The following is a 19,853-nucleotide window of genomic DNA, read 5'->3' on the forward strand; positions in this document are numbered from 1 at the left end:
TTACCATAATTTGGAAGTAGGTCTCCTATTGTGTTTGCCCATGCAGTGAATGCAAGGGTTGCAAAAAATTTGGAGGCACTCCAATGCCCCTTGGAAGAGAAGCGGAGGTCAGAGGGCCTCCTGAAAACAATGTTCCCATTATTAGGAAGTGGGTCTCCCATTGTGTTTGCCTATGCAGTGAATGCAAGGGTTGCCAAAAATTTGGAGGAACTCCAATGCCCCTTGGAAGAGACGTGGAGGTCAGAGAGCCTCCTGAAAACAATGTTCCCATTATTAGGAAGTGGGTCTCCCATTGTGTTTGCCTATGCAGTGAATGCAAGGGTTGCCAAAAAATTGGAGGCACTCCAATACCCCTTGGAAGAGACGTGGAGGAGGGCCTCATAAAAAAATGTTCCCATTAGAAAGGATCGGGCCTCCTATACTTGTAATGCCTATGCACTAAGTGTATGGGCTGACAAACATTTACCCCTGGGGGGTATACATGAACATTCTGTATAAAAATTTTTTTTACGGGCATCATAAACACCCTTTAAAAAAATTATGTGGGTGTTGCATCACGGACCACGGTCACCCTGGTGATATGGTGGTGGAGGATGAGGAGAAGGAGGAGGACAAGTGCAAATAGCCAAAATCAGGAAGCGTATACCCGTGTCTGGGTTTGAAAAGGTGCATGGGAATACACCTCCCAAGAAAAGACACTGGATTTGAGTTTATGTTACGCTGATATCATTCGGTGGTGTTGAGAAGTCTGGCCCAATCCAGCCCTTTTTCATTTTTATAAGAGTCAGCCTGTTAGCATTTTCAGTTGACATACGGATGCGCTTATCAGTTATAATTCCACCAGCGGCACTAAAAACCCGCTCTGATAAAACAGGGCAGGCCAGGACCTCCAAGGCATAGAGAGCCAGTTGATTCCAGCTTGGATACCCAATAATTATAAGGCACAGAGGAATCACAGAGGACGTTGGTACGGTTGGCAAGGTACTCTCTTAGTATCTTCCCAAACTTTGCACTCCTTGTGAGAGTACCCCGCGCCTCAGGGTTTGTGGGATGGAAGGGTCTGAGAAAACTCTCCCAGAATGTTGACAGTGTTCCCCTGCCTCTGCTGGATTGAAGTTGTGTCTCTCTCGGCTATACTCCTTGGTTGTCCAATGAAGTGTGACCTCTGCCGCCAGCGTTTTCAGATGGGAATTTTTTTAATAGTTCCGCAACAAGGGCTTTCTGGTACAGCCCCATTTTTGTAGACCTGTCCGCCTCAGGAATAACAGATATAAAGTTCTCCTTGTAGCGTGGGTCTACAAGTGTCACCAACCAGTAATGACTTTCACCCAAAATTTTGAGAATGCGAGGGTCATGGGAAAGGCAACGTAACATAAACTCAGCCATGCGTGCCAGACTACTAACAGGCAAGGCTTCTGTGTCCTCACCAAGAGGATGACTGACCATGCTCTCCTCCTCCTCTCTGTCCTCTGGCCATTCACGCTGAACAGAAGGTATGACAGCTGTGCAGGTGGTACCGTCTATAGCGTATGAAACTAGCTTCTGTTCTTCCTCCTCCTCTTCCTCATTGTCCCCCAATCCACGTTGGGATGAGATGAGGCTGGGCTGTGTGCAATCACCCTGTATGGTTCTTTGCTCCATCTCATCGTGCTCTGCCTGCAATGCATCCTCTTTGATTGTGAGCAGAGAGCATTTCAGAAGACAGAGAAGCGGGATGGTGACGCTAATTATGGCGTCATCGCCGCTCACCATCTTGGTGGAGTCCTCAAAGTTTTGGAGGATGGTACATATGTCTGACATCCATGTTCACTCCTGAGGTTTTTTGTGTGGAGTCTGAACTGAATACCGACAGCCTTGTTGATGCAGGTACTCAACAACTTCCCTCTTCTGTTCACAAATCCTTCCCAACATCTGCAGTGTACAGTTCCAACACGTGGGGACATCACACACCAGTCTGTGAGCCGGAAGCTGCAAACGCTGCTGAAACACGGCAAGGGCAGTGGAAGCTGTAGGTGACTTTCTAAAATGGGCACATAGGCGGCGTACTTTAACAAGCAGATCTGGCAGCTCCGGGTAGGATTTGAGAAACCACTGAACCACGAGCTTAAGCACATGGGCCAGGCATGGTACGTGTGTGAGCTCGCCACGCCTCAGAGCCGCCACAAGGTTCCGGCAATTGTCACACACGACCATGCCTGGCTGCAGGTTCAGCGGTGTGAGCCACAGATCTGCCTGCTCTTTCAGAGCAGTCCACAACTCTTCAGCATTGTGTGGTTTGTAATGTAAGCACATTAGCTTCAGCACAGCCTGTTGCCGCTTGCCGAGCCAGTGCTGCAGTGCTTCCAGCTTGTGACTGATGTGGTCATTTCGGAGATGGATGCTGAAGAGGAGGAGGAGGCAGAGGAGGATGAGGTGCAGGAGCTGTAGACCGAGGGGGCAACCCTGATTGACCTAAGGCCCGCAATCCTTGGCGTCGGGAGGACGTGTCCGTCAAAGGTCCGACTGGGTCCCGGCTTCCACTATGTTAACCCAGTGTACCATCCCTGTCCACAAACACTTGTCCACGTGTCCATGGTTAGGTGGACTTTACCGGTAACTGCGTTGTTGAGGGCACGGCTAATGTTTTGGGAAACGTGCTTGTGTAATGCGGGGACGGCAAACCGGGAGGAATAGTGGCGGCTGGGGACCGAGTACCGAGGGACCGCCACCGCCATCAAGTTTCAGACTGCTTCCGTCTCCACGAGCCTAAAAGGGAACATTTCGAGCGCAAGCAGTCATGAAATGTGAGAATTTAGTAGTGTGGCCTGAGGGGCGTTGGCTGCGTATTTGCACTTGCGTTCCAAGGACTGGGGTATGGACAACTGAACACTGCACTGGGACAAGGACGTGCTTCATGATGCTTCTACTTGAGAGTGTGCAATGACAGGTGTAGGGCAGGAGGCATCTTCGCATGCACCATGGACAGTGGATTGGCTTGCATGCACAACAGCGGAAGAAGCAATGGTGAGACCTGCAGACACTGTTCCTGGACCCTAGGGTTCGACCCACAAAGTTGGGTGCTTTGCTGCCATGTGCCTGATCATGTTGGTGTTGGTCAGGCTGCTAGTTTTGCCACCCCTGCTGATGCTGGCCTGGCAGGTGGTGCAAATGGCCTTTTTGGGGTTATCGGCAGATTCTTTAAAAAACAAACCAGACTCGGGAAGACCTAACAGTTGTACTGGCAACTTCATTCGTGTTGGTGTTACGGGGAACGTTTGCCTGCCTTCTGTCTGCGGCCACCACACTGCTTCTTCCTGCCTGTTGGGGTGCTCTGCCTCCCTCCGCCTATGTGCTGCTCTCCTCACTCTGCCTGTCCTCCTGCCAGGTTGGGTCAATTACTATATCTTCCACCACCTTGTCCTCCACTTCCGCACCTTGGTCCTCTTCCTGACTTTATAGCAATTGTGTCTTGTGTCTCATCATCGTCCACCTCTTGTGACACTTTCCCACCGTCGCCTTCGTGTGACCGTGGCTGCGCAAATATTTGGGTATCGCTACATGCGATCTCCTCTTTCCTCGCCTCAAGTGGACCGGGCGAGAGGCCCGAATCTATAAATGGAAAAGTGAACAGCTCTTCAGAGTGTCGAAGTGTGGGATTATTTGTCTCCGGGCACTCATCATGGTGGGAGGAAGGAGGATTAGGGTGAGGAATATGTGGTCCAGACTCACGGCTACTGAGACTTGACTGTGTGAAAGACAGGGTGGTGGTGGTGGCTAAGTGACTGGAAGCATTATCTGCTATCAAACCAATAACCTTTTGACACTGCTGTGGGTTCAATAATGGTATGCTGCGGTCACCTAGAAATTGGGACAGGAAGGTCGGGCGAGAAGATGTGGATGTTTGTTGTGGCACAATTTCAGCTTTCCCACGGCCTTGTCCTTGGCCTCTGCATACACCATCACCATCACGTACAGTTCCCCATCCTTTGCTACTTGCTTTGCCCATTTTAAATAGAGGACAATATCTTCCACGCTCACTACAATTGAATGAATTTAGAGTGAACTTATATGTGATCCGTGTGACGGTCAAACCACAGTTTTAAATACCTGGCCTGTAGGTAACTATTTTGAACAGCCAACTGGTTTCAATTGCTTCACTGACACACTGAAACAAATTTTTAATGGAGGTTAGAAAGGGCAGTATTTTCTGAAAACGTATATGTGATCCGTGTGAGGGAGAAAACACAGTTTTAAATACCTGGCCTGTAAGTAACTATTTTGAACAGCAATCTGGTGTCAATTGCTTCACTGACACACTGAAACAAATTTTTAATGGAGGTCAGAAATGGCAGTATTTTCTGAAAACGTATATGTGATCCGTGTGACGGAGAAAACACAGTTTTAAATACCTGGCCTGTAGGTAACTATTTTGAACAGCAAACCGGTGTCAAAATCTTCGCTGAGAAAGTGAAAAAAAATTTGAATGGAGGCCAAAAATGGCAGTAGTTTCTGAAAATATATATGTGATCCGTGTGACGGAGAAACCACAGTATTAAATAGCTAGATTTTTAGCGCTGTAATATGGAAAGGACCTGGCTGTACTCTGCAGTGCCAGCAAGCAAATGGCGCAGAAAAACAGCGTTCTCTGGATTGCTTTTTAAGCAAATAATGAGGATTAGGCTATGTGCCCATGTTGCAGTAATGAAGCAGAAAATTTCTGCTTCATTTCTGCAAGTCCTCTCCCAGAAAAACGCATGCGGAAATCCGCAGCATGGGCATAGAACTTGCGGAATCCCCTTGGTGACCATGGGGGGCGGATTACCTAGCGTTTCACAAGCGTTTACGCTGCGGAAATTCCGCAGCATATACGCTTGAAAAACGCTACATGGGCACATAGCCTTGGGTCTTTGTCTAGAAATATCTAACAGCAGCAGACAGAACTGGAATGGAGCCTCTTGTGCTATATGCACTGCAGTCTGCTATATACACTGACTGCCTATATACACTGCCTGCCTGATATCTCTGCAGATGGATTAGTCCTCAGAAGGACTGTTTGTTGAGATGGATATGTGTAATGTACTTGTTTTCTCGCTATACTGCCTAATATACAAGCAAATCTCTCCCTAGCTCAGCAGCAGCTCTCCCTACTCTGCCTGGTTCCGGAGTAACTGTGATGAGCACAGCAGCGCCAGGTCTGATATAGACCTGATGACGCTGTGCGGCCAGCCAATCATGGTAATGCCACAACCACTATGGCTGCGGCATTACAATGAGTGTCAGGCAATCCCTGCATGTTGATTGGCGCTCTAAAGAGCACCAAACATGCAGGGAGGGGACCCGAGCATCCGCACGAGCATCTCGCAACTACTGAGATGCTCAGGCGGGTACCGAGTACTTGCGAATATGCTCGCTCATCACTAATATTGACATGTTTCTATATGTTTTTTTCAGATATGCCTCGTTGCATTAAAAAAGCGCATAGTTTTTGCTTTCATATGTGCAGAAGTCACTTTTGCATCACAAAGGCAAAACTTGACTATTATGATAAGGAAAGCCTACAACCTGTATTTTGGCTGCAGAATAGGAGATCAGGACAAGAGTTGAACTTCATACATATGCTGTAATAGATGTGTATCACATCTTATCTATGCCTTTTGCAGTCCCAATGATCTGGAAAGCATGAACTGATCACACTCCCAATTGCTATTTAAGAATGGTGCCCCCATAGGAAAGGAGTTTCAAGGAAGAAGAAGTGGACTTTACAGCTGTAATAGTGGGGAAGGACATAGCCTTCCTTTGGCACTGAGGTAGTTAACGAAAGTGTTCCTGTAGTTAGACCTCTCTAAACTGTTGGTGGGCCAAGCTAATGGGTTAGCTCTAGTGGTCCAGTCAGTAGAGTGGAGGGGGGAACTTAGTGCCCTGATCAAGCCTTGAGTGTTATAGAGCTTGTTCCTGGCATAATTCCTTGTGGGCTGCAGTACCTGTAACCAGCCACAAGATGCCACTGTCACGGGTGCAGATGTCAGGTTGAGTCTGCTAGCAGTGTTACAGACAGTGATGGGGTTAATGCTGTGTGATGGCAGCCCACAGAGGGTGGGCACTTTAGGAAAATCCCTGTTTAGTTTCCAGAAGCAGGAAGTGATGAGTAGTAAGAGATAGGACCGTGAACTGTACGGGCAGCCTGACTATATGGTGGCTGCTAGGGTAGATGGGAGCTCCATACCCTCAGACAGTGGGATCACCAGTGTAAAAGTCTCCCTACGCAAGAGTCCTGTTAGCTGGCTGGAGAAACTCAACAGAGGTATTGAGGACCTGGGGCACTTCTAGTCTGCAGGAAGCAGAGGAAGATAAATAGGACTCCAGGCTAAGACGTGGGGGAGATATTGGATCCGGAACACTGTTGGTATTGCAGAAGAGTCTCTTGGGCTAGAGATTAGAGTCACAGAGATGCTTCACTTAAAGAGGGAACCAGGGCTGAAGATGTTGCCAGCACCTGTGAGGGAAATAATAACCTGTCGGGCCTTATCCATTATATCTGCCTGTAAATACTATACATATTCCTCTTCCCCAAGTAAAGTCCAAGTTATGGTTAAGAACCTCGTGTCCTCTGAATTTATTGCTGCCCTGGTCCCAGAAGAGAAATGCCTGGAGACAGCCGCGATCGGATGCTTTGAAGTAAGTGGAGAGCCCCACATACACAGCCACACATCAGAGGGAGGACACGAATTGTCTGTAGGGTGCCAGAGCGAGGGGGGGCTACAGCTCGCCCATGACTACCTCGCTGGGGCACCTTACACAGCATCCAAATATTCCATCTGCAATATGCCTAGTACCACATACAGAAGATCTGCCGGTTTCAAAACCACCAGAAATATTTCCAGTTGAGTCAAGTGCGAAAGGCGTGGGCACTTGGTGTCATGAAGCATCTTCCTCTCACAACCCAGACTTTCTGTCAACAACCTCAACTGAACCAAACCTTGTAAACAAAGTGAACTGAATGATCTTGTTAGAAATTTGGATCTGTCCAAGAGTAAGACTGAGCTCTTAGGTTCCGGGCTACAGCAGAGGAATCTCCTAGAGGACGATGTTTGGATTTCTTTGTTCCGCAACCAGGGACAGACTGGCACTGAAATTCAGCCCTGACATTTTAAATCACACAGGCCCATGCTGTCCCCGCCTCTGAGCCCCAGATGGGGATATCAATTACTAATATGACTGTGCCTGGAGGAAATCAAGATTTTTAACATTCCTAATAATACCAATAATACCGCTAAATAAGTTTGAATAATAATAACATTACATCAATAATGGTGGATAGCATGGTGACTCAGCGCTGGGGTCCTGGGTTCAAACCCTACGAAGGACAACATCTGCAAGGAGTTTGTATGTTCTCCCCATTTTTGCGTGGATTTCCTCCAGGTTCTCCAGTTTCCTCCCACACGCCAAAGGCATACTGATAGGGAATCTAATATGTGAGCCCCAATGGGGACAGTTCAGATAATGTCTGTAAAGTGCTGTGAAATTAATGGCACTATATAAGTGAATAAAATAAATAAATAAACAATATTGCAATATAACAGACAAATAGCAACAAACCGTAACCAAATATTACCAGCTTATACAGTAGTGATAATACCACCATACTGATCATTAAAGAGGTTGTCCAGGCTTGGGGTTAAAGTCTATGTGACTTCAGACTTCTGAACCCTCTATGTGCTCACTGTCATGATTATCTGATGCCGACATTGGGTAGCGGCCATCATGTTACCACAAGTATGGGATTTCCACATCTTTGGCCAGATTCCGACTAAATGTACTCTGCTTTGCTAAATTCACTTGTATTGAGACCGTGCACGTCTAGTCAGCACGTGACCGCATTAATTCAAATTGCATACTTGTGGTCACGTGACTGGCCGCTCCCTGCACTGGTGAATCTTCACAGTGAGGATTCAGAAGTCTACAGTCACACAGAGTCACTACAGACTTTAACATCAAACCTGGACAACCCCCTTTACCCAAACCACTGTACTAGGACTGATATCACCACCATACAGAGAACGTATAATGGTAATATCAGGTCTACACCTGTGCTCTGCAGACCATATATATTTGTTTTGTGCAGATTCTCACCAGTGACGTTCTCGCTGATTGTTGTCGTTCTTGTTTTTTTTTCCTTTGCATTCGGTCCAGACCGCCATGACATCTTCTTCCATCCATAATTCGTCCCTGTAATATATAACACAAAGACATCTTTACTGCTTTTCCAAGTCTCTCCTTACATTTCCTCCACCTCTGCACAAACCACAACTTGTGCTGCCCTATAATAATTCCCCTGTGCCTCCTTACAGCTATACAGCACCATACAGTAATATTGTCCCCTTTTGCTACCTTATAATAATTTCTCTGTGCGTCCTTTAATAATACTTCCCTTGACTCTTTATAATAATGACCCTGTACCTCCTTATAATAAGACAAACACCCCCTGTGCTTTCTTATAATAATAATGCCTCCTTGCTTTACTATAATGATAATGACCCTCCATTGTGCCTCCTTCTAATACATAGTAACATAGTAACATAGTTTGTAAAGCCGAATAAAGACTTGCGTCCATCAAGTTCGACCTGTTAGTTCTGTAATTGCTAAAGTTGATCCAGAGGAGGGCAACAACCCCAAATGATTTAGCCAATCTTCACCTGAGGAAAAATTCCCTCCCGACTCTGAAACCAGCAGTCAGAATAAATCCCTGTATCAACCTACTATTTTATTTTATTTTTAAGTATATGCTGAAATCTGCCTAGTATCTAGAAATGCATCCAGTCCCCGCTTGAACTGGTGTAGTGAATCCGACATTACCGTCTCCTCACTCAGTGAATTCCATATTCTCACTGCTCTTACTGTAAAGAACCCCTTCCTATGCTGGTGCTGAAACCTTTTCTCTTCCAGTCTTAGTGAATGCCCTCTTGTTACCGTAATATCCCTCCTTTTGAACAAATCCCGGGCAAGATCTCTATGCTGTCCCCTAACATATTTGTACACATTTATTATGTCCCCCCTCAACCTTCTCTTTTCCAGGCTGAATAGTCCTAGTTTTGCCAACCTCTCTGGGTATTGCAGTCCCTCCATTCCCCTTATTAATTTTGTTGCCCTCCTTTGTACCTTTTCAAGCTCATTTATATCCTTTCTATATATTGGGGCCCATAAGTGAGCACAGTATTCCAAGTGTGGTCTGACCAGTGCTTTGTACAGTGGAAGAACAATGTTCTCATCCTTTGCAGCTATACCTCTTCTGATACATCCCATTACCCTGTTTGCCCTTACAGCAGCGGCCTGACTTTGGGCACTCCAATTTAGTTTGCTATCAATCAAGATGCCCAAGTCCTTCTCCATATCTGAATTCCCCAATGATTTCCCATTCAGTGAGTACTGGTGACTTCCATTTTTCCTTCCCATATGTATGACCTTACATTTCTCCTTGTTAAACCTCATTTGCCATTTAATGCTCCACCTACCCAGCTTATCCAAATCCCTCTGTAGGTCTGCACTGTCCTCTTTTGTATTAATTGTTTTACATAACTTTGTGTCATCTGCAAATATTGATATTTTACTTTTTATCCCATTGACTATGTCGTTAATAAAGATATTAAATAACATTGGGCCTAGTACAGACCCCTGTGGTACCCCACTAGTGACGCTTACCCAATCTGAGTATATTCCATTTATAACCACCCTCTGCCTTCTATCCTTTAGCCAGTTAGCTACCCACTTGCAGATATTTTCCCCCAGCCCCATAATTCTCATTTTGTATACCAACCTATTATGTGGCACGCTATCGAACGCTTTGGAGAATAATGAACCTCAGTGCCTCTTTATTATAATAAGGCTCGTGAACAGGGGCATACATAAAAATAAGAGATCCCATAGAAAAAGTCTTATCATGTCACAGTCAAAGAATGGCATATCTCTCAACTTAAGAAACAGAGAAGGATATGTATTGCAGCCCTTACATTTATTTTTCCTCTACTAAAGCCCCTAAGTGGTCTCACCCACTATGAGACCTCTTTCAAGGCTCCTGCAAAGTATTTTGCCCCCACATGGTATGATGACCCCATAAACCCTATACAAAGGATACGTCATCCACACAAAGCAGGGAAGGAGAATGGCGATCGCAGAAAGAGAGGAGGTGCCGGACCAAGACCAGTGACGCCCATTGGACCGGACCGCACTGTAGGTGAATATAATAAAAGCTCTTTTTTTGCCTTGCACAGCAGATTGGGGACATATGTACATCATTGTAGTATACTGTAACAGAGGGCTTACAGGTGTTGACCCTACTTTATACAGGGAAAACCTGCTGACAGGTTCCGTTTAAAGTGTGTATTTTCTGTTTTTTTCCCACTTACCAGGGTCATCGTGCCTTATTTTTTAATGCATGGGACAGGACCATAATATCTGGATTTTCAGTGAGGCACTACGTAGTCCAGCATGCACTAGACTTTTGTTATGACATGTTTATCACAGACAACTGACATATCTGCCTACATTCCCATTAGTAAAATAGGCACGTTGAAGCTTTGCACCCCGTGACTGCACTGGCAATGCATAAAGAGATAGTAATTCCCACTTTAGGTGGGTTTACATAAAATTTCTCTCTTTTTTTCCCAGGACATAAACAAATTTGTGAGAATCGTTTACAAAAATTCAGTGCAGTCCTGGCTTATTCAGGACCGTTGACAACTATGTACTGTGATATTAGGAAGCCGATACTTGCAGTTGGGAAGCATGGCTGTCAGTGCCCTATACAGTACCCAGCATGGACCGCATCTCAAAATATCATACGTTGATCTAATGCCTCTCGGCAAAAACATATATAACTGAACATGAGATTCTTAGTTTAACAGTCTGATCAGACTGCCACGTCACGGCAAACCTCTTGGTGGGTCCCTAACTTTTGTTGCCTTAAAGGAGAGGAGTCGTGCACCAACCACCGTCGCAGCACCAATGCACCAGCAGGGCGGGTGGCCTGGTGCCTCACAGCACCCATGCTGGAAGACTAACTTCCCATGACTCCAGACCGCACCGCCCCACCAGCACAAAGTCACAGCAACAATGGCCGACACACTGCATCAAAATATGTTTTTGGAGGTGCTGTCCATTCTCTTTTTTTCAGGTTACCCATAGAATACCATGTGATATAGGGAAAAATCATAATTTTACAAAGCAAGTAAGAATGTGATGTAAAATTACGCTTTTTCCCTAGATCACATGGTATTGTTCTTTGGGTACCGTATAGGGTACCATATATGTGTGTGATCCCTAAAGATGATGAAATCTGACAAAATTCAAATTCATCAAGTTTGCTGAATGTGCTTCAATTGCCTGTAAAACAAATTTAAAAACTAAAAAATGTATATTATACTCACCTTGGCACACACCTGGCTCACCAATGCAGCTCCCTGTCTGGTCCACCACTGACTCTCTCCTTCAGATTTCAGAAGTCGTCACTCTCCATCATTGCCTAATGCTGGCTCACCACATAATATCTTGACATGCTTAACCTCACGACGACCCAAACAGTAAAGACTGAAAAGAAGACATGAGCTGGAAGGAAGAAACAAGGGAAGGAATCAGCTTGGAGCTGCAAGAGCGGATTCTAAAAAGAATCTGCCAAAATAGCAGCAAGCCGCCCCAAATCAAAATGCAAAAAATCGGATTCAGGCAAATCTGAAATAGGGAAACCAAGTAAAGGGAAAAGGTTCGTACAATTAATAAGTTGATCTTCTATATTGCTTATTTTCATTCAAAAGGAAGGTGCAAGATCAAGACGTAAATGTAAGCTGAAATTTAAAGATAAGTTATCATTTATACATAGGATAGGTGATAACTTATAGATCAATGGGAGTCCAATCGCTGAGACCTGAACCATTCAGCAGAACTTTTACCACCATTGGAATGGAGCTGTAGTGATCATGCCCAACTGACTCCTCATTTATTTCTTATGGGGCTGCTGAGTGCTAAACTCAGCATTTTTCCGGCAGCCCCAATAGAGAATTGTTACACACACTCCCTGCTGCACACACAAACACTGTATGTTACACAAACTCCCTGCTGCACACACACACACTGTATGTTACACACACTCCCTGCTGCAAACACAAACACTGTATGTTACACACACTCCCTGCTGCACACACACACACTGAATGTTACATACACTCCATGCTGCACACACACACTGTATGTTACACACACTCCCTGCTGCAAACACAAACACTGTATGTTACACACACTCCCTGCTGCAAACACAAACACTGTATGTTACACACACTCCCCGCTGCACACACACACACTGAATGTTACATACACTCCATGCTGCACACACACACTGCATGTTACACACACTCCCTGCTGCACACACACACACACACTGTGCGTTACACACACTCCCTGCTGCACAAACACACACTGAATGTTACACACACTCCATGCTGCACACACACTGTATGTTACACACGCTCCCTGCTGCACACACACACACTGTATGTTACACACACTCCCTGCTGCACACACAAACACTGTATGTTACACAACCTCCCTGCTGCACACACACACACACACACACACACACTGCATGTTACTCACACTCCCTGCTGCAAACACAAACACTGTATGTTACACACACTACCTGCTGCACACACACACACTGTATGTTACACACACTCCATGCTGCACAGACAAACACTGTGTGTTACAAAAACTCCCTGCTGCACACACACACACACACACACACTGTATGTTACACACACTCCCTGCTGCAAACACAAACACTGTATGTTACACACACTCCCTGCTGCACACACACACACACACACTGAATGTTACACACACACACTGTATGTTACACACACTCCATGCTGCACACACACACACAGTATGTTACACACACTCCATGCTGCGCACACACACACACACTGTATGTTACACACACTCCATGCTGCACACACAAACACTGTATGTTACACAAACTCCTTGCTGCGCACACACACACACTGTATGTTACACACACTCCCTGCTGCAAACACAAACACTGTATGTTACACACACTCCCTGCTGCACACACACACACACACACACTGAATGATACACACACTCCATGCTGCACACACACTGTATGTTACACACACTCCATGCTGCACACACACACACAGTATGTTACACACATTCCATGCTGCACACACACACACTGTATGTTACACACACACTCCATGCTGCACACACACACTGTATGTTACACTCCAGGCTGCACACACACAAACACTGTATGTTACATACACTCCATGCTGCACACACACAAACACTGTATGTTACACACACTCCCTGCTGTACACACACACACTGTATGTTACACACACTCCATGCTGCACACACACACGCACACTGTATGTTACACACACTCCATGCTGCACACACATACTCTGCATGTTACACACACTCCATGCTGCACACACACACTCTGTATGTGACACACACTCCATGCTGCACACACACACACTCTGTATGTTACACACACTCCCTGCTGCACACACACACACTGTATGTTACACACACTCTATGCTGCACACACACACACACACACACACACACTGTATGTTACACTCACTCCATGCTGCACATACACACGCACACACACTGTATGTTACACACACTCCATTTTACACTCACTCATACACACTCCTCGCTATACACGCACTGAGTGTTACAGACGTACACTACATGTTACACACAAATATACTGCAGGTTACTCACAGACACTGCATGTCATATACAATGCATGTTATACACATATGTATAGTACATATCAGGGTCTCAGCTCATAATCATAATATCATTAAAGTCCTCCTACTCTTCTGAACTGGCATTTTTAGTTGCAAAGGTTGAAGGCCCTTTTTGGGGATGGCACTGTGGAAAATTGCCCAGTTTTCTCCCACCTAATGGTGCCATAGGTAGTAGTAGCATCTGTGCCCTGGTGCAAAAGGTTGCCCAAAGACCACTGTGCTCCATGCAAAACCTACCAATATTAGAAATTGTTGATAGTAGGGAGATATTAAAGGGTGTGAAAGATATAGCTGCTTCCAATAACCTGCATGTAGACGGTACATGAGCAGTGTGTATGGCCCTTGTACAGTGGCTCAAAGAGCCATTGTGCATCCTGTGTTTTGCTATATGATGCATTCATATGGTATAGTAATATGAAGGTACGTTCACCGAGGAGTATGTTGTCATAAGTCATCCAGTGAAGCATGCCACATTATATAAAGCTGGATTAATCCGACAGAAAAAATAACTCAAATTGGAGACATTTTGAGGTACAGTGTAGGCTCATACAGTACCTAAGCCCTTATAGTAATATATCAAGCTTAAAGGTGTAGAATAGAGTGTCTCGCATGCAATTGCTGTATCTGGATTTGGCAGGGCACCAGCTCTTGCTAGACAGGAGTTCCCTGGCCTTTCATACTGATTTATGTTCATTTATCTATAATACATCTAGATTCAAGCTCACTAAAGCCGTCAATTTGGACTTAGTCTTTTCAGTTTAAAAATAACATCAGTCTGTTCATTGATTATTCTGGTCACTTTCGATTGCAAAATCAGCGATGGGGAACAATAATCGTAGGAGTCACAAATTATCCAACTGGATTAAAAGGAACTTGTGTAGGCAAGACGCGGCCTGTAGGTGATTTCATTTCTTTATTTTCTCTTCAATAACTAGTCAATTAATCTTAAAAGTGATAAAACCACCAAACTGGAACACATGAGAAGGCCTTGCTCAGTGATGTGTGCATTTTATTTTAACCAACCAAATATAGACTTTTCTTGACTGATAACCCTGTCAGATTCTGATTACGGTCTGATACATCATCACACAAATAACAAGGAATTTTGGTGAAAAGTATGAATTTTCTTTAGCCTGCTGTATTTCTTCTTTCTGCAACCTGAAGTTGAATGATCATCGATGTGTATATATATATGTATATATATATATATGTATATATATATATATATGTGTGTGTGTGTGTGTGTCCAGCGGATATAAAAAGTCTATACACCCCTATTAAAATTCTAAGTTTTTGTCATGTAGAAATAATAGTAACAAGAAGAATCATTTCGGAACATTTTCCACCTTTAATGTCTCCCATATTCTGTACAGTTCAATTGAAAAAAATACTAAAATCTGTAACATACCTGGCAGTGTCCTGGCATAGTGGTCCGTCTCCCACTGTGCAAGAGCGCGCACTTGATTTCCAGTCCAGACAGCCACTGTGGCTTCTTTCCATACTGTCTGCTTTGCTCTGCTCTGGCTGCCCAGGGCGACGCCCACCGAACTTCCTGTTTCTTGTAGCTGCTGCAGACACACCCCTAATGCGTCCTCAGCCTATTGCTGTCTGTCACCTGGTGTTTAAACCAGCTCCTCCTTGGAATCCATGCCTGAGCATCTTGTTCTGTCAGTTGGCTTCTAGTCACTGATGTGGCAGGTCCTGTCTATGTTTCCTGCCTTGCGGTATCAGTTCCCATATCTGAACTGTGTCCTGTCTGTGTACTCTAGCCAGCTGTCTTTCTGCCTTTCCTGGAGGCTGTATTTCCAGGCCCGTGTGAACACGCTCTTAGCCTGTTCCTTCTGCCCTCTAGGGGCCGCATACCTAGATCTGTTGTCTGTGTCTTTTCCCAGTGTCTGTTCCTGCCCTAACTATCTTCCAGCCTGTTTCCCGTTTCTCTCCACGCCCATATCTTCCCTTTTTCTGCAGAGTCTGAACTCGCACCTAACTCCTGCTTGTTGTCACTGTACTTCCGTTTGTGAGTTTGTGGTCCACTCGCTACTTCACTGCAAGTACCCTGTGGGTATCTGGTTCTGCCTTTCCCTTCCTGTCTGTTCCGTGTGAACAGAGCCCTGTCCCCTCTGCCCTGCCTTGCTCGCTGCTCCGGCAGTTTCTGCCTGCTCTGCCATGTTCACCGCTCCGGCGGTTCTTGCCTGCTCTGCCTTGCTCACCGCTCTGGCGGTTCTTGCCTGCTCTGCCTTTGCTCACCACTCCAGATGGTCTCGCTCTGCTCTGACCCTTTGCTCACTGCTCCGGCAGTCTCGCTCTGCTCTGACCCTTTGCGCACTGCTCTGGCAGTCTCGCTCTGCTCTGACCCTTTGCTCACTGCTCCAGCAGTCTCGCTCTGCTCTGACCCTTTGCTCACTGCTCCGGTAGTATTGCTCTGCTCTGACCCTTTGCTCACTGCTCCAGCAGTCTCGCTCTGCTCTGACCCTTTGCTCACTGCTCTGGCAGTCTTGCTCTGCTCTGACCCTTTGCTCACTGCTCCGGTAGTCTCGCTCTGCTCTGACCCTTTGCTCACTGCTCCGGCAGTCTCGCTCTGCTCTTACCCTTTGCTCACTGCTCTGGCAGTCTCGCTCTGCTCTGACCCTTTGCTCACTGCTCCGGCAGTCTCGCTCTGCTCTGACCCTTTGCTCACTGCTCCGGCAGTCTCACTCTGCTCTGACCCTTTGCTCACCGCTCCGGCAGTCTCGTTCTGCTCTGACCCTTTGCTCACCGCTCCGGCAGTCTCGTCCTGCTCTACTCTCGCTCACCGCTCCAGGCAGTCTCGTCTTGCTCTGCTCTTGCTCGCCGCTCCGGGCGGCCTCACTCTGCTGTGTTTGTCCACCGCATCTGCGGTTCTGTTCCTGAGTCCCAGTCTGTACTGGGACCTATCCACTCTGTGCTCCAACCTGTCATACCTGCCAGTACCTCCCTGCCTGCATACCAGTCGTGCTTACCAGCATCCACCTGCCTGCATACCGGCCGTACCTGTCAGTACCTCCCTGTTTGCATACCAGTCGTACTTGCCAGCATCCACTCGTCTGTGTGCCAGCCTATCCTGACGTTTCCTGTATTCCCCGGTGTGGGTCAACAGCCGTGTCCGGGGTCTGACCTGGAGTAGCACCTGGTCCCTCTGCTCGGTTCCTCCTTGGTGCACTGGCGTCGTATGCCGTCGTGCGACTCTGGTCGGATCGGGTGGATACTTAGTTACGCCCCTCCAGGCATTCACTCTTCGGTACGGTCCAGTGGAATCACTACATATACACGCACACGTCAGTCAATCCGGGCGCGTGCATTACAAAATCTTTTCCTGTAGGAAAATAAAATAATGTGTTTGCATAAATATTCGCACCCCTAAACTAATACTTTGTTGTAGTATCTTTTGAATTTGTGAGAGAATTCAGTCTTTTTAGGTAGGCGTGGCACATCTAAAATTGGCACTCTTTGCCCACTTTTCCTTGAAGTAGTGCTTCAAATCAGTCAGATACTCAGGGCATATGCTGTGAACAGAGCCCTCTTCAGATCACTCACACAATTTCAATAGGATTCAGATCTGGGCTTTGGCTGGGCCATTTCAAAACTTTGATCTTCTTCTAGCACAGCCATTCTTTGGTTTATTTGGAGGAATGCTTATTGTCATTGTTGTGCTAAAAAGTGAAATTCCTCTTTATCTTCAGCTTTTTAGTAGAAATTGAAGGTTTTGATGCAAAATTGACTGATATTTGAAACTGTTCATAATTCCCTCCACCTTGCCTAAAGCTCCAGTTCCAAAAAATAGCCCCAGAACATAATGCTGCTTCCACCATGCCTCACTGTTGGTATGATGATCTTTTGATGATGCACAGTATTGACTTTGGGGCAATCATACCTTTTGGAATTATAACCAAAAAGTTCAAACTCAGTCTCATCAGACCAAAACACATTTTCCAACATGCTTTTGGTAGACTTGATGTAAGTTTTGGCAAACAAAACTGGACTAAGGTGGTTTTCTTTGTAAGAAGAGGCTTACGTCTCACCGTCCTACCCCACACGCCATACATATGAAGGTTACAGGACATTGTTGTCACTCGAAGCACATAACCAGTGCTTGTCAAACATTTGTGCAGCTCCTTTAATGTTGCAGCTTGTCCCTTTATTCTTACCAAATGGCAGAAAATTTGATGGCATCTTTTGAATCCATCTTATGATTAATTATATTGTTGTGGGTTCTGTTATGAACAAAAACAAAGAATCAATCCATTAGCTGACAGTTAAACTAAGCAATTGTCATTCCGCTAGTCAGAGTCTAGAGGCAAATTGTGTTTTTCACCCTTTAACCTTTATTCAGGGCCTCCTGGTTGGTTCTGCAGAGAACCTGCTGAGTGTTGGGACAGGCTGAGGTAAAATGTTGAGCAAGCTGGTTCAAAACCAAAGGATAAGTCCAGAAAAAGGATAGCATTAGATCCAAATATATCATACTGGATAACCAAATTGACATTCAGGAGGTCCAACGGGATAAATAGACAAATGAATATCAAGAAGTCTTAGATCTGTGAGTTAATTAAAGAGGATGGACAAAGAAATGGGCCACAACATTAAACAGCAGTAGAACAAGGGCAACAGTTTGGTGAAGAAATACAATAGCTTTCACATTGCAAATGACTAGGGGATTTAACTATTCCACTGAGATGCCTATTGGCCACCAAACCCATCACTACTTGGTGCACTGACCCAGTCCTACGTTCGGCAGGTCCCCCATACCGCTTAATTGAGAAAATCCAAGATAAAAACATAATAAGCAAATACCTTGTAGTAAATGAATAAATAGCAATAGTTAATGAAAATAATATGATTAGTGATGAGCGAGCATACTCGCAAGTACTCGGTTCTTGCCCGAGCATCTCAGTACTCGAGATGCTCGGAGCTCGCTGAGTACTTGCGAGATGCTCGGGCGGATGCTCGGGTCCCCTCCCTGCATGATTGGCGCTCTTTAGAGCACCAATCAACATGCAGGGATTGTCTGCCACTCATTGTAATGCCGCAGCCATGGTGGTTGTGGCATTATAGTGATTGGCTGGCCGCACAGCGTCATCAGGTCTATATCAGACCTGGCACCGCTGTGCTCGTCACAGTCTCTCCGGAATCAGGCAGAGTAGGGAGAGGTGGTGCTGAGCTAGGGGGAGATTTGCTTGTATATTAGGTAGTGTAGGGAGAAAACCCATACATTACACATATCCATCTTAACAAACAGTCCTTCTGAGTACTAATCCATCTGCAGAGATATCAGGCAGGCAGGGTATATAGGCAGTCAGTATATATAGCAGACTGCCCTGCATATAGCACAAGAGGCTCCATTCCAGTTCTGTCTGCTGCTGTTAGATATTTCTAGACAAAGGCCCAGGTCTCCGGGGCCAGGAATACTTTTTTTTGGATCTTAATCCTCATTATTTGCTTAAAAAGCAATCCAGAGAACACTGTTTTTCTGCGCCATTTGCATGTTGGCACTGCAGAATACAGCCAGGTCCTTTCCATATTACAGTGCTAAAAATCCAGCAATTTAAAACTGTGTTTTCTCCGTCACACGGATGAGATATACGTTTTCAGAAAATACTGCCATTTTTGGCCTCCATTCAAATTTTTTAACACTTTGCTGATCAAAATAGTTACCTACAGGCCAGGTATTTAAAACTGTGTTTTCTCCATCACACGGATCACATATACGTTTTCAGAAAATACTGCCATTTCTAACCTCCATTAAAAATTTGTTTCACTGTGTCAGTGAAGCTATTCACACCAGTTTGCTGTTCAAAATAGTTACCTACAGGCTAGGTGTTTAAAAAAGGTGGTTTCTCCGTCACACGGATCACATATACGTTCAATCCAAATTCAGTCATTTGTAGTAAGCGTGGAAGATATTGTCCGCCATTTAAAATAGGCAAGGCACGTGGCAAGGGACGGAGAATTGGACATGATAGTGATGGTGAATGCAGAGGCTGAGGACAAGGCCGTGGGCAAGCTGAAATTGTGCCACAAGAAACACTC

The sequence above is a fragment of the Phyllobates terribilis genome, unplaced genomic scaffold (assembly GCF_046119375.1).
Source record: "Phyllobates terribilis strain yellow unplaced genomic scaffold, ASM4611937v1 Scaffold_3__8_contigs__length_932513732, whole genome shotgun sequence".
NCBI lineage: Eukaryota > Metazoa > Chordata > Amphibia > Anura > Dendrobatidae > Phyllobates > Phyllobates terribilis.